Source organism: Protopterus annectens, chromosome 9.part0 (assembly GCF_019279795.1).
Source record: "Protopterus annectens isolate FY-2018-M chromosome 9.part0, PAN1.0, whole genome shotgun sequence".
In the NCBI taxonomy this organism is placed as follows: Eukaryota; Metazoa; Chordata; order Ceratodontiformes; family Protopteridae; genus Protopterus; species Protopterus annectens.
In genome coordinates this window covers 1,552,649,415-1,552,666,682 of record NC_056743.1, presented here as the reverse complement: position 1 = coordinate 1,552,666,682, position 17,268 = coordinate 1,552,649,415, and the positions used below count along the sequence as shown (strand labels likewise).

At 36.0% G+C, this 17,268-nt stretch overlaps 1 long non-coding RNA gene across 2 annotated transcripts in view; it reads left to right on the top strand.

Moving 5' to 3' along the window:
* Positions 1–12,620, top strand: part of LOC122812175 — an 86,976-nt gene extending 74,356 nt beyond the window's left edge. Inside the window, exon 3 of one of the 2 annotated variants that reach the window (XR_006366349.1) lies at positions 12,420–12,620. This is a non-coding gene — a long non-coding RNA (uncharacterized LOC122812175). Of the gene's footprint in view, positions 1–10,163 lie in introns of both variants that reach the window. The other variant, XR_006366348.1, reaches the window with a different exon arrangement.
* The last annotated feature ends 4,648 nt before the right edge of the window (positions 12,621–17,268 follow it).

The following is a 17,268-nucleotide window of genomic DNA, read 5'->3' as shown; positions in this document are numbered from 1 at the left end:
ATCCACCATAGTTTTTTTTTGTAATTGAGGTGCTTTATCAGGCATGATTCCTACCTTACCTTTGGAAGAGCCATGTCTACAAAAGCTTTACTAAAATTATTCTATTTTGAAGTTTTAGGGCTGTATGATGTATTGCACTTAATGGTGTTGATGCTTTATATTACACTAACAAGAGCCAGAAAAAAATAAGAAACACTGTGTTGGTTTTCTAACAGAAACACAGAGATGCTGAAACACAGATGAGATGTAATAACTTTAGCTGGCCCAACACAGATTTTGTAATTACTGAAGCTTTCAAACTTGCAGGAGCCCTTTATCAGGAGTCAGTAGCTTTATTACATCATGTCTGTGTTGCAGTTCTTTGTGTTAACAAGAACCAGTTAGTACAGTGCTTGTGCTAATAAAGCCAATTAATGTCACTGTCTGTGAATCATTGCTGGTGCAAATTGTGCTATCCATAGGTGTCACTATGAACAGCACATGTAACTTCGGTCACTGTGAACATGAAGATATGATCTGTATGCTCATGCATATGACTTGTGTATGCCCTATGCCCATGTCCTGGCACTACAATCCAGAGCTACACTGTGAAACGTGTGCACACAGCTACCATTTTCTTCCTGAAGCAGCCCTGATTGAGAGGTCATGGATACTTCAGGAAGTGTTGACTGTAGAGCCCTAGCTTTGCATGCCACAGACAAAACCAAAAAGCCAACTGCAGATAAAGTAAATAAAAGTTTAAGCACCATTCACCACACTCCAGCGGTGTTAAAACAATCCTTTATTTCCAAGTTCCACACATAAGTAGTACTGAAAAGTACTTAAAAACACGAAGGCAGGCAAATAGATGATACTTATAAATTGTGTTAAGTGCTTTACGTCTGGATTTTATCCAGACTTCTTCAGACAATCAAAATACATTTGAATAACAGCTTAAGTACTTTTGTCGTGTAGTGTAGACCTATCAGGTCCCTTGCTGTTGTAACACTACAAGTTTAAAGGTATATTACCTTACCGCTCATTTGAGCGTAACTTAAAGTTAATATTGTCTTTGTTAAGATAAAAATAAAGATAAAAATACTAAAATGGATGTCAACCTTGAACCTCGTACTGTTTCACTGGGTATATTGTTTAACATCTAGTACTATAATCTGTTTTTCTTTTTATTTTATACTATGCATGTTCAGTTAGAACATGTGTTGTGTTTTGTTATACTATGTTATACAATTTGTGTTGTACCAAGGTCGATGCCACTGACCTAAATGTACTATGTACATCTAAACAAGTTTTTTAAACAAGTTTTTTGACTCGGCAACCAGTCTACCTCTCTTAGAGTTAATATCAAATGGGTAAATGAATAAAATACCATATGTCTTAAATATCTTAAATATCTTACATAAGTGAATAATATACAGTCAATAAAACTTCTGTAGTTTGTCAATATTAATAACTATTTGCTATACATACATAAAATATTGCACAATGTTCAAAGCGATAAAAAACATACTACCAATTCTTAAAAAGTCATTAAATAATTGTTTAAACTCTTATGGAGTTTTTTCTAAAATTTAAATACAAATTTAACATTCTTTAACATTTTTTTAAATTTTATTAAATTTCTTATATGGTTTTTATTTAAAAATCATGTTTTTAGTAATGTTTTAAAACTAATGTTTATTAATAAATGAACTTTAAGTAGTGTTCTTTTACTGCATCCCTCAGCGTCTGTGAACCAATGTTTTTGTCTGTATATATATAGTCTTGTTACTATTTCTAACTTAAATGAGAACCTAGATGACAGACCTAGAAGTTGTCATTTTCACCTAAATAAACTCTTGAGTTTCAATATACATGAAATAGAATATGTTTCGTTGAGTCCTGGTTCGCTACAAGCATCTAGTCATAATTGCCAGTTGAGTTCACTTCTTTCTAATAACAGTTTAATCAGGCTATCATCTATGTGTTTGTTGTTCACTTCTTGGGTTATATGGGAAATAACTTTAAACTTAAAACTATGGTCAGTGTTAAAGTCACAATGTCTAGCTAGAGCATTATCTGATTTTTTTCTTTCTAATAGCATATATATGCTCGTAGATCCTGTCCCTCAATCGACGGTCAGTTTTACCGACGTAGAACGCCGGACATTCGGAGCCTTCCTATCAGATTTATGAAACCAGATAAGGGAGGAGGCCTAGTAGTTAGACACTACAATAGGAAATGGTTTCAGATTTAGAAAACGAAACCTATGAGGAAGTTAGTATAAACCAGCTAAACACAGCATATAATAGAATCAGAATGTTTAATGACCTATTTATTGATGGGTTAATTGATGTAACTTAAGCCGCTACTTAACTATGTTATCTCCTAAATTACCACAAGTATTTGGTATACCTAAAATCCACAAAGGACTAACTGATCCACCTTTAAGAGCACTAGTGGATGCTAGATAGTCCATTACATACCCTTGTGCAAAAGTTGTGGACAATACCTAAGAGATATGTGAGTAAAGAAAAACAGATTTGTAAAGACTCTTGGTCCTTTTTGGAACAAATAAACACCTTGGTATTTAGAGAAGAACTAAATGTTCTTATAGTTGATGTATGTGACTTATACTCATCCATACCTTAAGATCTAGGCATAGAATGGGTGACTGAATTTATGAAGAACAAAGGGGCAACTGATAATGACCTTAGATTGACAGAACAACTTTTGGATATTATTTTGAAAAATAACTACATTTCATTTAACAATAGCCTGTTCCTTCAAAAAATTGGAGTAACTATGGGGTCCCCATGTGGGGCAAGCTTCTCCAATTTAGTGATGGCATACTGGGGAACTAACTTTGTATTTACAAGCCAATGGAAGGAAAGAATATTTTTTTACACAAGGTTCCTGGATGACATTTTTCTTATAATTAATGGGGATAGTTCCACAGCCGACAACTTAGTGGAATTCTTCAACACAACAGGGGCCTTCTTGAAGTTCACTAAAGACTATCAAGAACACAAGATCCACTTCTCAGATGTGGAACTGTGCAAAAATAGACAGGAAGGCAGATACATTGCAAAAATGTACAGGAAAAGTTCTTACTCGAACTCATTTCTGCACTTTTCCAGTTCACATCCCCTACACCAGAAAAATTCAGTTGTAAAGGGGCAACTGGTACGTGCAGCTACAATGATAAGCATGGAAGAGGACTTTAGTGAAGAACGTAGGTTACTACATGAGATGTTCACACAGAGGGTACCCGAACCAGTTTTTATCAAATATTTTTCACGAAGTAAAGGTGAAAAGAAGTATAGGTGTGTACAAACCGATTCTGGACAACCATATTGTCACACTAACAAGTAGTTTAACTGTAGAAGTACATACAGTACAAGAAGTGAGGGAGACTTAAGTAGCTTTTGATTAATCTATAGATACTAGTAAAAGCTTTCCCCTTTCATTCATTCTAACCTACAGTCCAGTAGCTCTAGATATTCAAAGAACAGTAAGAAAATACTGGTACTACCTGTCAATAGATAAAGACTTGTTTAACAAAATAGGTGAATTTCCTATTATTACCTTTAGGCGTGGTTTCAATTTGAAAAATATACTAGAAACACCTTACAAACCAAACAGGAATAATGCGGGTACACACAGATGTGGTACATGTAAGTTTTGTAAATATATAGACAGTGAAAAGTGTTTTGTCATTAGAAAGGAGAATTTCCACATTAGAGATAAATACAATTGTAACACCAGATCTGTTGTGTATTTAGCCCAGTGTCAACAATGTCCGGCGTTCTATGTCAGTAAAACTGACCATCGATTGAGGGACAGGATCTACGAGCATATATATGCTATTAGAAAGAAAAAAGTCAGATAATGCTCTAGCTAAACATTGTGACTTTAACACTGACCATAGTTTTAAGTTTAAAGTTATTTCCCACATAACCCAAGACGTGAACAACAAACACATAGATGATAGCCTGATTAAACTGTTATTAAAAAGAAGTGAACTCAACTGGAAACTATGACTAGATGCTTGTAGTGAACCAGGAATCAACGAAACATATTCTATTTCGTGTATATTGAAACTCGAGTTTATTTAGGTGAAAATGACAACTTCTAGGTCTGTCATCTAGGTTCTCCTTTAAGTTAGAAATAGTAACAAGACTATATATACAGACAAAAACATTGGTTCAAAGACGCTGAGGGATGCAGTAAAAGAACACTACTTAAAGAACATTTATTAATAAACATTAGTTTTAAAACATTACTAAAAACACGTTTTTTAAATAAAAACCATATAAGAAATTTAATAAAATTTAAAAAAAATTTAAAGAATGTTAAATTTGTATTTAAATTTTAGAAAAAACTCCATAAAAGTTTAAATGATTATTTAATGACTTTTTAAGAATTGGTAGTATGTTTTTTATCGCTTTTAACATTGTGCAATATTTTATGTATGTATAGCAAATAGTTATTAATATTGACAAACTACAGAAGTTTTATTTACTGTATATTGTTCACTTATGTCAGATATTTAAGACATATGGTATTTTATTCATGTACCCATTTGATATTAACTATAAGAGAGGTAGACTGGTTACAGAGTCAAAAAACTTGTTTAAAAAACTTGTCTAGATGTACATAGTACATTTAGGTCAGTGGCATCGACCTTAGTACAACACAAATTGTATAACATAGTATAACAAAACACAACACATGATCTAACTGAAAATGCATAGCATAAAATAAAAAGAAAAACAGATTATAGTACTAGATGTTAAACAATATACCCAGTGAAACAGTATGGGGTTCAAGGTTGACATCCATTTTAGTATTTTCATCTTTATTTTTATCTTAACAAAGACAATATTAACTTTAAGTTATGCTCAAATGAGTGGTAAGGTAATATACCTTTAAACTTGTAGTGTTACAACAGCAAGGACCTGATAGGTCTACACTACATGACGAAGGTACTTAAGCTGTTATTCAAATGTATTTTGATTGTCTGAAGACGTCTGGATAAAATCCGGACAAAAAGCGCTTAACACAATTTATAAGTATCATCTATTTGCCTGTCTTCATGTTTTTAAGTACTTTTCAGTACTACTTATGTGTGGAACTTGGAAATAAAGGATCGTTTTGACACTGCTGGAGTGTGGTGATTGGAGCTTAAACTTTTATTTACTTCGCATGCCACAGACATCATGATTTTCCTGTTCTTCTTGCACAGGGACATCAGATATTGGCCACTTGGCAGTTGTGATGACCCACTGAGAAAGTAGATGCCTGGCATGTAATGGCATCCACACTAATCAATGTCAGTAGCATCCCCCATTCCAATGAGCAATGCCGGCATCAGTACACTTACCTGAAGTGGTGTCACCCTGATCTGTTCACCAGTGGGGGGCAGAGGTTCAGAAGAGGGAGCTAGAAATGCTCTATAAGCAATGTTTTCAGTACTATTGTCTTCTACTACCTTAACTGTTGCATACATATACTTAACAATATGTACTTTTGTTTTCCAGCTGTGGATGAATGTTAACTGAACATAGCTGGCTGCTGCAGAATATGGGAACACCTTTCCAGGCAGTAGGGTCTGTATGTGCTGTGTGGCCATTCAGTTTACATCTGCATTGGTGTTATTCTCATGAGTGTATCTAGTTATCTTTTCCCAGTCTGTCATCATTCTACATGCTCAGTGGTGTAGGAGAAAGAAGAGGAGGAAGAATTGCTATGACCAGCTTGGTCTCCACCAACTATTCCGTCAAGTGCTGGGTCAAACAGTGATCTTAAGATGGTGGTGAAGACTTCTCAGCTGGAGGTGAACTTAAGGAGTCACTTCTGCCATCTTTTTCTGGGCCTCAGGATGAGAGTCATGGCTGCTCTTCTTTAAGTGGACAGGGGGATTGTTCAGCATGAAGTGTGGAAGTTAGTTGCTGCAGAGGTGCACTGGCAGCTATATACCTGCATCAGAAGCATCAGACATCTTCTGGCATGACAATTTGAGTAGCACAACTGTCAGTCCCTGGCTATTAGGCCTCCAGCAGAGTAACTGGTCTATACCAGAGGAGTGTTGTGGATGTTTATTTCCCTTTAGGCTGGCCTGCTAGCCAACCATACCAGCCCCCCCCCATCACCAGTCTTTTGTTCTCCCTTCCTTATATGTCATTCCCCATTGCTTGTTCATTGTCTGTCCCACCCCATCACAACTCATATTCATTCTGTAAGCATCCATCTACTTTGATCCCACTTTTTTGTGTGTATATACCACCTCTATTTCTCTGTCCCCAATACTTTCTCTTCTCCCTCTATCCCATCCTTAGACATCTGTAACTACCCTTCATCTCAGACTGTTTTCGGACACAGAAATGACTCTTCTTTCCTCACCTTTCACACATTTTGTCCATGCTTCTGTATTTACCTGGCTTGCTTTTTTCCCTTTCCCTCTTTCCTATTTACTCCAGTTGTTCCCCGTCTATATGCTGATCGGGGAAGTTACCATGCTTTGCACACCTACAGTGGTCTTTCTCTTGGCCACTTTGCTCAGCTGTGCTGCCCTACTTGTGTTGGCTGGGTGCGAGCTGCAGTTGCACATCACTACACTACATGTGTGAGAATGCGTGAGCATGCATTGACTAGGTCTTAGCTGTGATATCTACCATGTTGGTCATATGTACTACTGTAGCACTAATCATGCTAATCTATACGTTAGCTCTGACAGACATGAGGGAACATACTATGCATGTGTTAGAGGCAAGATAGACACTGGTCTTGAGTAGTATCTGGCCTTCACCAAGTATGATGCCTAGATGCCAGGGCAAAATAATTGGCCGTAACAATTGGCTAAGTGGTAGGCGGCGTCCACATACCAGTTAAAGCCTTTGCTGCCCCTACAGTGCCTTTTTAGGCAAAGTCTCCTTATTAGACATTCCTATGCAGCAAATTCAAACTCAAATTTGGAAAACATCATGATGGCACTGCTCTGTGTTAGGAGTCTAAATAGAAAAATGCAACTCAAACACATTTATATCTGTGTATTTACAGATACATGGTTTCAGTGCAATGATAGCACTTCCAGGGTTTAGCACCTGCCATGCCTTCAAGCCCATGAGTAATTTTGAGGGAGTGTCTCTGTCAAAAACACTATCAATCACATGAAATTACCCACAATCCTAACTTGAAGCTCCTGGAGATGCAAATCCCCCTTAACCAATCCAACTATTATTTCAATGTCCACCAAAGATAATAACATTACTTTAATGTCATGGGGAGTGGGTAAAATATCAAACCAAACACCTTACTAGGGGGCTTCAGTTACCAAGCATTGACTGGCACACCTCTAAAAGTGGATATGCTCAGCATTTCCTAAACTTTGTTAATACTGATGCACTGGAGCACATTGTAAAACTAGAAACTACCTGCTAGAGAGTCTTATATCCTTTACCTGGTCCTTACCAACTTAGCTTCTGTCTGTACCCAACCATGCATTTCTACATCAGTTACTGTCTCTGCCAGGCTTAATGGTATCACCCCACCACCCAATGAAATCATCTTTAGGGACTTCACCAGTGCAACCATACTTCATCTTATAGAATACCAACTCAAAATCCCCAGCAATCTCCCACAAATGGACCCAAGAGTTGTCATATTCCCTTCCAGTTTTTACCAGCATCTAAACGCCTTCACAGAAAAGTGTGCACTTGTCAGCCCAAAATATAATGGTAAATTCAGGAATAAACCTCTATAGTGGAACAACAATTTTAAATCACTGTATGAAAATGAAAGATGGAAAATACTGAAAGGTTATAAGAAATCATCCCCCTACCTCAAGACCACATTGAGACATGTCGGCAAGAAAGTTAAGAGCACCATTAGAAAATGTAAAGCAGAGTATGATTCTCTGGTCACTACAGCTACCCAAGAAAGCTACAAATCTTTCATCAGTTATGTTGGGAAATTAAGGAATAATGTTCAACAATGCACTGAGCTCATCCATAATATCACACATTCCAGTCCTAAGAATATAGCCAATATATTAGCAAACAAATTAGTGCTAACTTTATGATAACTACCGACACTGTTGTGACCACTATCCCTGAAAATTTAGTTTCCCCTATAGTCACCATGGAACAAGTCATATAATCCCTGTGGAAGGCTAATACATTTCTATAAGACCAAATAACATAACAGGTTGCATTTTCATCAATGCCAAGTATGGACAGTTTGAGCTTCTGCTTAAACTATTTACCCTCAGCTTATCTATATGGTCTGTCCCTGATTTCTAGAGATCAGCCACTGTGACTTTCTACACAAGATGGCCTTTCTACAGACCCAGCTAATTTTAGGCCCATTGGCTTTACCAGCCTTCTGTGCAAAGCAATGAAATGTATAAAAACAGAACTCATCTGTGCAGATATAGACAACTTAACTGATTTAGACCACACTTAATTTGGTTTTGTGAAGGACAGGTCCTGTCTCCTATACCAAGAAAACTTCTCTGAAAAGGTTACAGGCACTGTGCACACTGGTCAATCTGTGTGCACTAATGATCTTGACCTGGGAAAGCCTTTGACACTATCCCCATTCTGGTATTATTGAAAAGTCAGATAAACTTAATGTAAAGCCCTACACTGTCCACTGGATTTCAAACTGACTATCCAACAGATGCTAAGTAGTGACAGTTGCTAGTATCTTCTCTGAACATGAAATTGTAACTAGTAGGGTACCACAGGAATCAGTACTGGGCCCTCTTCTGTTTGGCATTTATTTTGCAGACATCCAAGGCCAATATTACTGAAGTATGGTTAAGCAAGTTTGTTGATGACTGCAGGCTGGGCACTGTTATGTGTTTTTCCTCTGACATGAAATGACTCCAAAAGAGGCTGTAATATGCACATAACCGGTGTACTGAAAACAGTCTCAAACTAAATACCAAAAAAGTGCAACACAGTGGCACTGGCAAAAAAGCTGTTCCCACCTCATATCTTATCAGTGACATTCCTTTTCAAACAGATTTGGTCAAAAGAAGCCTGGCTAATTATGCAAGCAACTCTCTTTCATTTCATTGTAGTGCTTCTACCAAAGTCAGGAAATCCTTCTGCCTGGTCCAGTTAATTTCCAAGGGAATAACTTCAAGATCCAAAGAGGTCATCTTACCACTGTACTCTTAACCTTAACAGACGTAAATACAATGCCCCCTCAAATGCAGTTTCTATTTATTTTCTAAATTTTCATGGAGTGGAGATACACAGACATTAAACTCGAGTCTTCAAACATTACTCCAACAAGCTTATAAAACACTTACCTCTCCTTTTAACTTTCTCTTGTACTGTATACATTGCATTTCTAACATTTCATTTGATTAAGCAGTAGCACTCATATCATTTAAAATGAATACTTCCCTCTTCTATTGCTCCTCAGAAAGATCACACTCAGAATCATGTTTTATTTACAATTATACGACTGGCCGGTAACATCGTAAAACGAATATGCTGATTGGCCAGCCCAACCAGTGTGCCCGTTGAGAATATACAACAGAAAAAGGTCCGGTCACCCGGACTTTTTTCCGTTGATATATTCCTTAATTTTAAGGGTTTAAAAAAAAAAAAAAAAAAAGCATAGCAACAGAGATCTTCTTTTCTCCGTTGCTTACTTTCCCGAGCACTGATGTACTGGCTATGTGTGGGAATGCAAGTTCCAAATGCATGCACAGTACATCAGCAATGGAAAAGCTGAGCTGTCCAGCAGCGGAAGGACAGCATGGCGCCATTATACAAGGACATTATTTAAGAAAAGTACGTTTTTTTTCCTTAAATAATGTCATTGTATAATAGCAATAACCCACTTCTGGGTGTGGGTAGTGTTGGATTTACCCATGGTTGTCTTTGTTTGGTCACTCGGGCTTCGCCTTGTGACCAAACCACACCAATCATGGGTAAATCCAGCATTACCCACACCCAGGCATGGGTTATTGTTTAAATATTAATAATTTGTGTGTGTGGGTGAATGAATTTGTCTTATGCTGTGCATTTCATACAGTCAATGTATCAAACTTGCATTTTAACACTGTTTTAGTGGATGCCCAATAAGTTAACCATTGTGGTTCTGAAACATATTACTATTAACAGTTCTATGAACCACAGATTCATTTTACCAGTTTTTTTTTTCAGGTAACAGATTTGGAATGTTGGGAGCATTTGGAAACTCCAATCCATGTGAAGGTCTCTGGGACTTGTGACTAAGCACACATACACATAGCTTTTATTGTTGCCAGAAGGAACAGTAAAACTATTTAGATCCAGTACTGTTTCAAGTGCATTGATTATTTCAGACTGATAGCCTCGTTCCTGAAATGTTCCAACATACATGTAAAATATTGAAACATCGTGGGTGTTACAATACAAGGGATCTGCAAAAAATAAAACAAAACATTTCTATAAGAAAGACTACAATAGCCCAAACACATCTGAAGATTATGCAAACAAGGATAATGACATATTGTCTGCTAATGGTGGTTAGCAGAGTGCAAGTGCACGGGAAGAGGACACAAATTAAAAGAAAGATAAAAAAACTAAATGGCAATAGATGACATGTATGCTTTCTTATATATTCTAGGGAAAACTAAAAAGTAGTAGAAGGCATACATATCTTATATATTCCAAGACTTATATCCTGTAGGCTTTTACAGTCTTCAAACTAACCCTCTTTATATGGAGCTTATATCATAAAGAGTCCTCATGAACTTTGGCTGTCAGGAGACCAGATGCTGTTTCAGAATCTGAAAGCAAATTTGATGACTCCAAGTATGGTGTTGCTGTGTATAAATTATAGAACAAACTCTCCTATAATTTGTTAATATATTACCAATAAAAATTGCTTCAAATCATTACTGAGAAACCACTTGTGACGTAACTGGATTTTTAACTGCTGCATTATATAAAGGGTTGTTGTAATCAATTTGACCTCTTCAGATTGCTTCCTAACCTTACTATCATCCCCTACTTACTATATAGACTTTAAAACTGGCAGCATACTTTGCCACAGACAAGATACATATCTATTTGTTTCTGTCATTTTACTGACCATCTTCTTTTGATTGTTTCTGCTGTTTGGATTCAGTACAATTGATGTTCCTTTAGCTACCCATTTCATGACCACAAGAGTATCGAGATCTTGTTGACTCTGTTTTGACCATTTTTTTGTTTATAATATCTGCTAATTTATCAAATGTTCTTTGCTGCTTATCTGTGTTTGATAACTTGTTCTGTAATTAACTGCATTTTTTCTTTTCTAAAGGCTTTCTAGGACTTTTCTTAAAACAGAGCTTCCCAGAAGTTTCCCAATTAATACAATAAGTTAAATCAAAATGAAAAGTAAGCTAAGATAAAAGCATGCTTGCCATCTCAAACAAGGTAGTGGATGTACTGCTACTTCCAAAAGACTACATGATAGACATCAGTATGAGATGAACATGTCACTAAGCTAATTTCTTATTTTCCTGATAGAGAGAATGGCTTTTCATTTTTATCCCAAGCCATCGCACAGAACTGATACTAGTCACAGAATCATCGGAAACTTTGGAAATAACTCTGAAATTATATTTTGGCAGAAACTATTTCTTCTGGTAATGTGTACTGGCTGAGTTAGTCTCCTCCTGCCTGCTAGGAGAAACTATGCTGGGTATATTCACTGAATTAGGACTGCTCTTTTAAGTTAGTAGTACACTAACATTTAGTATTCATATTTTTAAGGCAGAATCTCAAGGAATAGTCCAGTGAAAATTAAAAGAAAAATCTTTAAATCTCCAAAGTCATGTGCCTACACTTATTTCAAGGAAACAGTGCCATAACGTTATTTTCAGTATTTGTACTGTAGCATTTGATTGTGATGTTATTTTCCCAATTCATACATTTTTGCACCTCAAGATTTTACACTTACCAAGTAAATGTATCTTACAAGCATGAAATTACATGTTTATTCAATGTTTGTGAAGTAGATCAATAAATATATTTACAGAAATTTTAGCAAAAATAATTGAGCCATTACAGTGATGAACACTGTATTTAATTTTGCCAATAAAACTTCACAACTATATCTCTAGTTTTTACATTTCACTGCAGACATTACTTCAGTAAACCACATGAACAAACCATCCCACAGTCTGTACAGTTTGACAATTTATTTTGCAAACCAGAGATGATTATCACCCCACTTTCATGGGACTCCAGGGCAATGTGAATGACTTTATTGGTACAACTTGCCTTATCCATGTTTCTTTAATTTGCATTCCATGCTCAGTGTCACTGTATTATTATCTTAAAATGTGAAATGTAAGACATTTAACTTTAATAACTATATTTTCTCATTCTGAAAGGATATTGTTATTATCAAATTCAGTATAATAGCATGGTTTATTTGTTTCACAGGAAGAAAACAGCACTTACTTTCTTCTTAAAAGAAAACTGAAAAATAAAAGCACTGGAGTTGTAAAACTGTAATTGCTGGACTTTTAAAATATTTTTACTGTACAGGTATTTGTTCCTTTAAAACACCTCATGAATGAGTCATGAATGATACAGTTCTTGTGTTTTATGTTCAGTTCTAAATGTTGTTTTGCATCTTAAAGGAAATATTTTTACACATTATATATCTGCCTCTAATCAACAGAAGTGAAAATATAGTGATGAATATTTTTTCCCTTTTTCTGAATTCCAGTATATAGTAAACAGTGAGTAGCACCAAATAAAAGTAAGATGAAGAGAAATACATATAATTCCAAATTACTGCATGCATTTTTGAAAGGAAGTGTGTTGTCCCAGCTTTGAGAACTGAATTCCATGGGTTTGCTAAATATAACCCATGGAGCTTAGTTCTGTAGCTTGGATGACTCTGGTCATCAGTTGGTTTAATTGGTTTCCTGGCTGCTTCTAGTACATTAGCAGTATTTATAGTTACTATGCAATTAAATGTATAAGCAATAATAAATATGTAGTGTATCAAACTATAATAAATAGTAAAAAAGCATGATTATAACATTGTTGTTAACATTAGACAACATGTTGGTTTTAAAATGTAGCCACCTAAAATGGTACCCATTACATATGAAACAAATATAGTATGACCAACGGACGACACTTTAGATAGGTAGCATTTCATCACAGCTGATTTGTTGAAATGACATATATTTCAATCTGCAAAGCTTTTTAGAGTACTTCACATATTATTACTTTCCACATCCCTCATGCAGGAAGAAATCCCTTTCACCCTTTATATTTTATTGTATTACCATTTTTATTGTATTTGGAAGAAAACATTCCTGCTGCTAAGACTTCAGTTTCATAATGACAGTTCTGACAATCTTTGCAACACTAAGCCAACCTTTGCTGATTGCAACTACCATATGAAACTATGGCAAGACAAAAGACATGAAAGGCACATTTATGACTGTGGTCTAGCCAGAACTATTTATATTACATGTGCGACAAGCCTCAAAGCTTATAGCCTATGCATGTGGCCAGGCCATCATGCATGACAAGCAGCTCCTTGTTACAGATACAGCACAGACCCATGACCAAATCATGATAGATCACCCCTTGTCCAGATTAAAATATAAACACCTGAGGTAAACAGCAAATGTGCATAAGCATCTGTGGCAGTCATTGCAAGTTCACACTCACATACAGGAAAATTACACTGACAATATTTATGTAATGTGGAGTAATATATCATCAGAGAAATATTTAATGCAAGAGAAAATCTGAGGGATGGCTAAAGGTGCTGTAGAGGTTTCACTGAAGCAACATAAACCATTCTGAATGAGAAAAGAGTGCAAAGGGAAATGCCCAGCAAAGCAGGGCAGCAAAACTCAATGTAGAGCATGGTATGACAATACTTGACTGTAGAATAATGTGAAAAGTACACAGGAGAGGTGTGATACAAAAAAAGTAATGGGGATTTACCAGCCTGCACCAGTTTAGAAAACATCAGAGTATGAGCAGTGATTGTCATGAAAAAAGGAAAATATGACATCTTAAGGGAGTCAATTCGTCATTTCAGTCCACATGCCAGTATATCCTCAATTCCATCACAGCAGGATTCACTGAAGCAGTCAGAATAAAAGTGAGGTCATAAAAGAAGCATACCAAGGAACTGTAGAAAAACAAGCAGGCTGCAAACTAAACAGTGTGCACCAATATATAATATAACCCTTAAGGTGTCTGAACATACCACCCTTTGTTGGCATGTGTGTGATGGGTTTAGTTTTTGACAGAAATAAAGGTTGGAAATAGGAGTACAGAAAAGAGAATGCAAGTATCGGGTAGAACACAGATAAAGAATGAGCAGGATGGAGGTAAGGTATGAGCATATCTCTGAACTTCTCAGATCAATAATGCCAGACAAATCCATACATAGATTTGGTTAGATATGCCCAAATGGATTTAAACTCCTGTCTTTGTAAGTGATATTCTATATACCAGTACATTAGCAAGGTATGCCACAGCAGCACTTATTAGAATGGGTTCTGAAAAGAACATTTCAGGGCAATGGGATTCATGATAGCAAGAAAAGAGAAATGCAGTTAAATGTATTTGAAACCCTGCCTTTATCAATGATATTCCCTGAACCAGAGCATTAGCAAGACATGCCATAGATGCACTCATAGGAAAGATTTCGATCATATGGTCTCAACCATATGAATTTTGAGTTTTTGAGTTTCTGAAAACTTGATAAACTGAAAGTGATCCATGTGTTTGTGCGCGCACGCGCGCGCGTGTGTGTGTGTGTGTGTGCGCGTGTGTGTGTGTGTGTGTGTGTGTGTGTGTGTGTGTGTATATAAATATATATATATATATATATATATATATATATATATATATATAAATATATATATATATATATCCATATATCCATATATCCATATTTATAAACATGCTGATCACACAATTAAATATGTCCAGCACAGATGATAGATAAGACAGAGAATTCAACTGTATATTGTGTAACAGTCATCAAACCTATCTATGGATTTTATATATATGGACCCAGTAGTGCATTGACGAATAACCCTTAACCCATTAAGCTGTCTACTTAACAGATTAGGTCACGGCTACAATTCGTCTCCCAGAAAGCAACACAGTGTAAAGACTTCTCATATTCTCTTTGTCAAAGATTTAAAACTGTATATAGCTCATCAGATGAGGAACTAAAAACCCAACTGCAAGTAGTCAAAACTTTTTCAGATGATATAAGAATGTCATCTGGTCTTGATAAATGTGCAAAAGCAACCTTTAAAGCAGGAAAGCTGCAGCACCAAGAAAACATCAGTTTGGGACAGGAATGTGATATAAAAGAACTTGAGCTAGAGGAGCTGAATAAATATTTGGGAATTTATGAAGGATCGACAATAAAACATGAACAAATGCGAATAAAACTTAGTAAGTAATATTTTAGAAGACTTAAATTAATCCTGAAAACAGCACTGACATCTAGGAACAAAATTCAAGCTATCAACCAATTTGCTCTTCCTGTCCTAACTTATAGTTTGTAGTGACTGACTGATCCCAAAAGGTGTTGGACAGATTAGATAGGAAATCAAGAAGGATGCTTCATGCTCATCAAATGATTTATAAACATCAGTGCAAACCAAGATTATATATTTCCCATTCCAAAGGAGGTATGGGCCTCATTGAAATCGATTACATGTATAGATCTGAAATCATGGGACTGCATACATATCTGCTGACCTCAAAAGACCCAAACAAAGTGAAAGTTTTAAAACATGAGGAGAATAAATCTAAGATGACTTCCCTTCTTAGTCTAGCAGAAGCATATCGATGTCAAGCAGGAATGGAAATCAAACCAGAAGTAGATAAAAATCAGGCAGCAACTGAATGTGCCAAAAAACAAAGGAAAGGATATAAGGTGAAAGATCAGATGAGATAGCAAGAAATGTGGAAATGCATAAATATAGTTGCAAGTATAGAAAATTCCTGGAAGAACCTCTTGTTGAACAGGACCAAATGCAGGAATGATTAAGGAGAGGCAAAGTCAAACCAAAAGATGAAAGGTTAATACTGGCAGCCGAAGATAGCAGACTACATACACATTGGTTTACAAAGTCCATTGAACATGTGGGAGAAATAGACAAATGTAGGTTTTGTAAAACAGAATTGAAAACAGCTGCACACCTTGTTGTTGGTTGTGATATACTAATGGCAAAAGGACTGTATACTGAAAGGCATAATAATGTGGCAAGGCTGTTGAGTTGGGGATTGTGCAAATATTATAATACTGAAATAGCTGAAAAACACTGGAATCATGAGCCACAAAGCATGATAGAAAATAATGAAGTCTTCATCACATGGAATCACCTATTATCAACAGTTCAAAAGACAGGTGAAAAAAAAACAGATATAGTGGCCCATGAAAAAAAGACAAAAGTAGCATTGATCATTGAAATCGCTACACCCAGTAACTACCGTGTCTTGCGTAGAGAGAGACACAAAGTCATAAAATATCAGGATTTTCAGGCAGAAATTTTATTTTTATTTTATTTTTATTTTTATTTTACATTGAGAACAATGTGTAAGAAAGATACCCAGACAATTCCAGTAGTAGTAGGAGCAATGGGTCTTATAAAACAGAATCTACAATCGTATATAGATATGTTACCAATACATACTAATTGCAGAAGAAGTCATTACTGGGCACATTGCGGGTGCTGTGAAGAGAACTTCTAGCTGACATCAAAGACTGAAACAATACTAATCTCATGAATGTTAATCATACTTTGTCTTAGGAATGGGGTCCATTCCCACCATGGTAGTAGAAATCCAAAAGATTTGGAGAAATTAAAAAAGAGAGAAGGCTTGCAGAAGAGCACTTTTGACTTTGCACAATCATACTAACTTTCTTAAGCAATTATGCATAAAGGTGATACAGACTTATTTGTAATGGCTGCAACTGATACTATACAGAGACATTTCTCAACGATATATACTTACAAAAGTGCTCCTTTAAGTGCCATAGTTGGCTCCTGTGCATCTCCCTTTTCCTTTTGATCTCTACAAGAGTTAGAGATAAGAAAGGGCAAAATTAAAAATTGTTTATGGACATGCACTGGTGGGGGGTGGGTATTTGGTTAGTGAAAGGATTCTGTACTTATAGTATATAATGATGATCATGCCCTAATTTCAGCCAAGGAGATCAGATTTGCATCACTCAAGTCACTGTAGTGGTCCCAGTATTGTTATCTCGTGTGCTGGATGCCAGTAG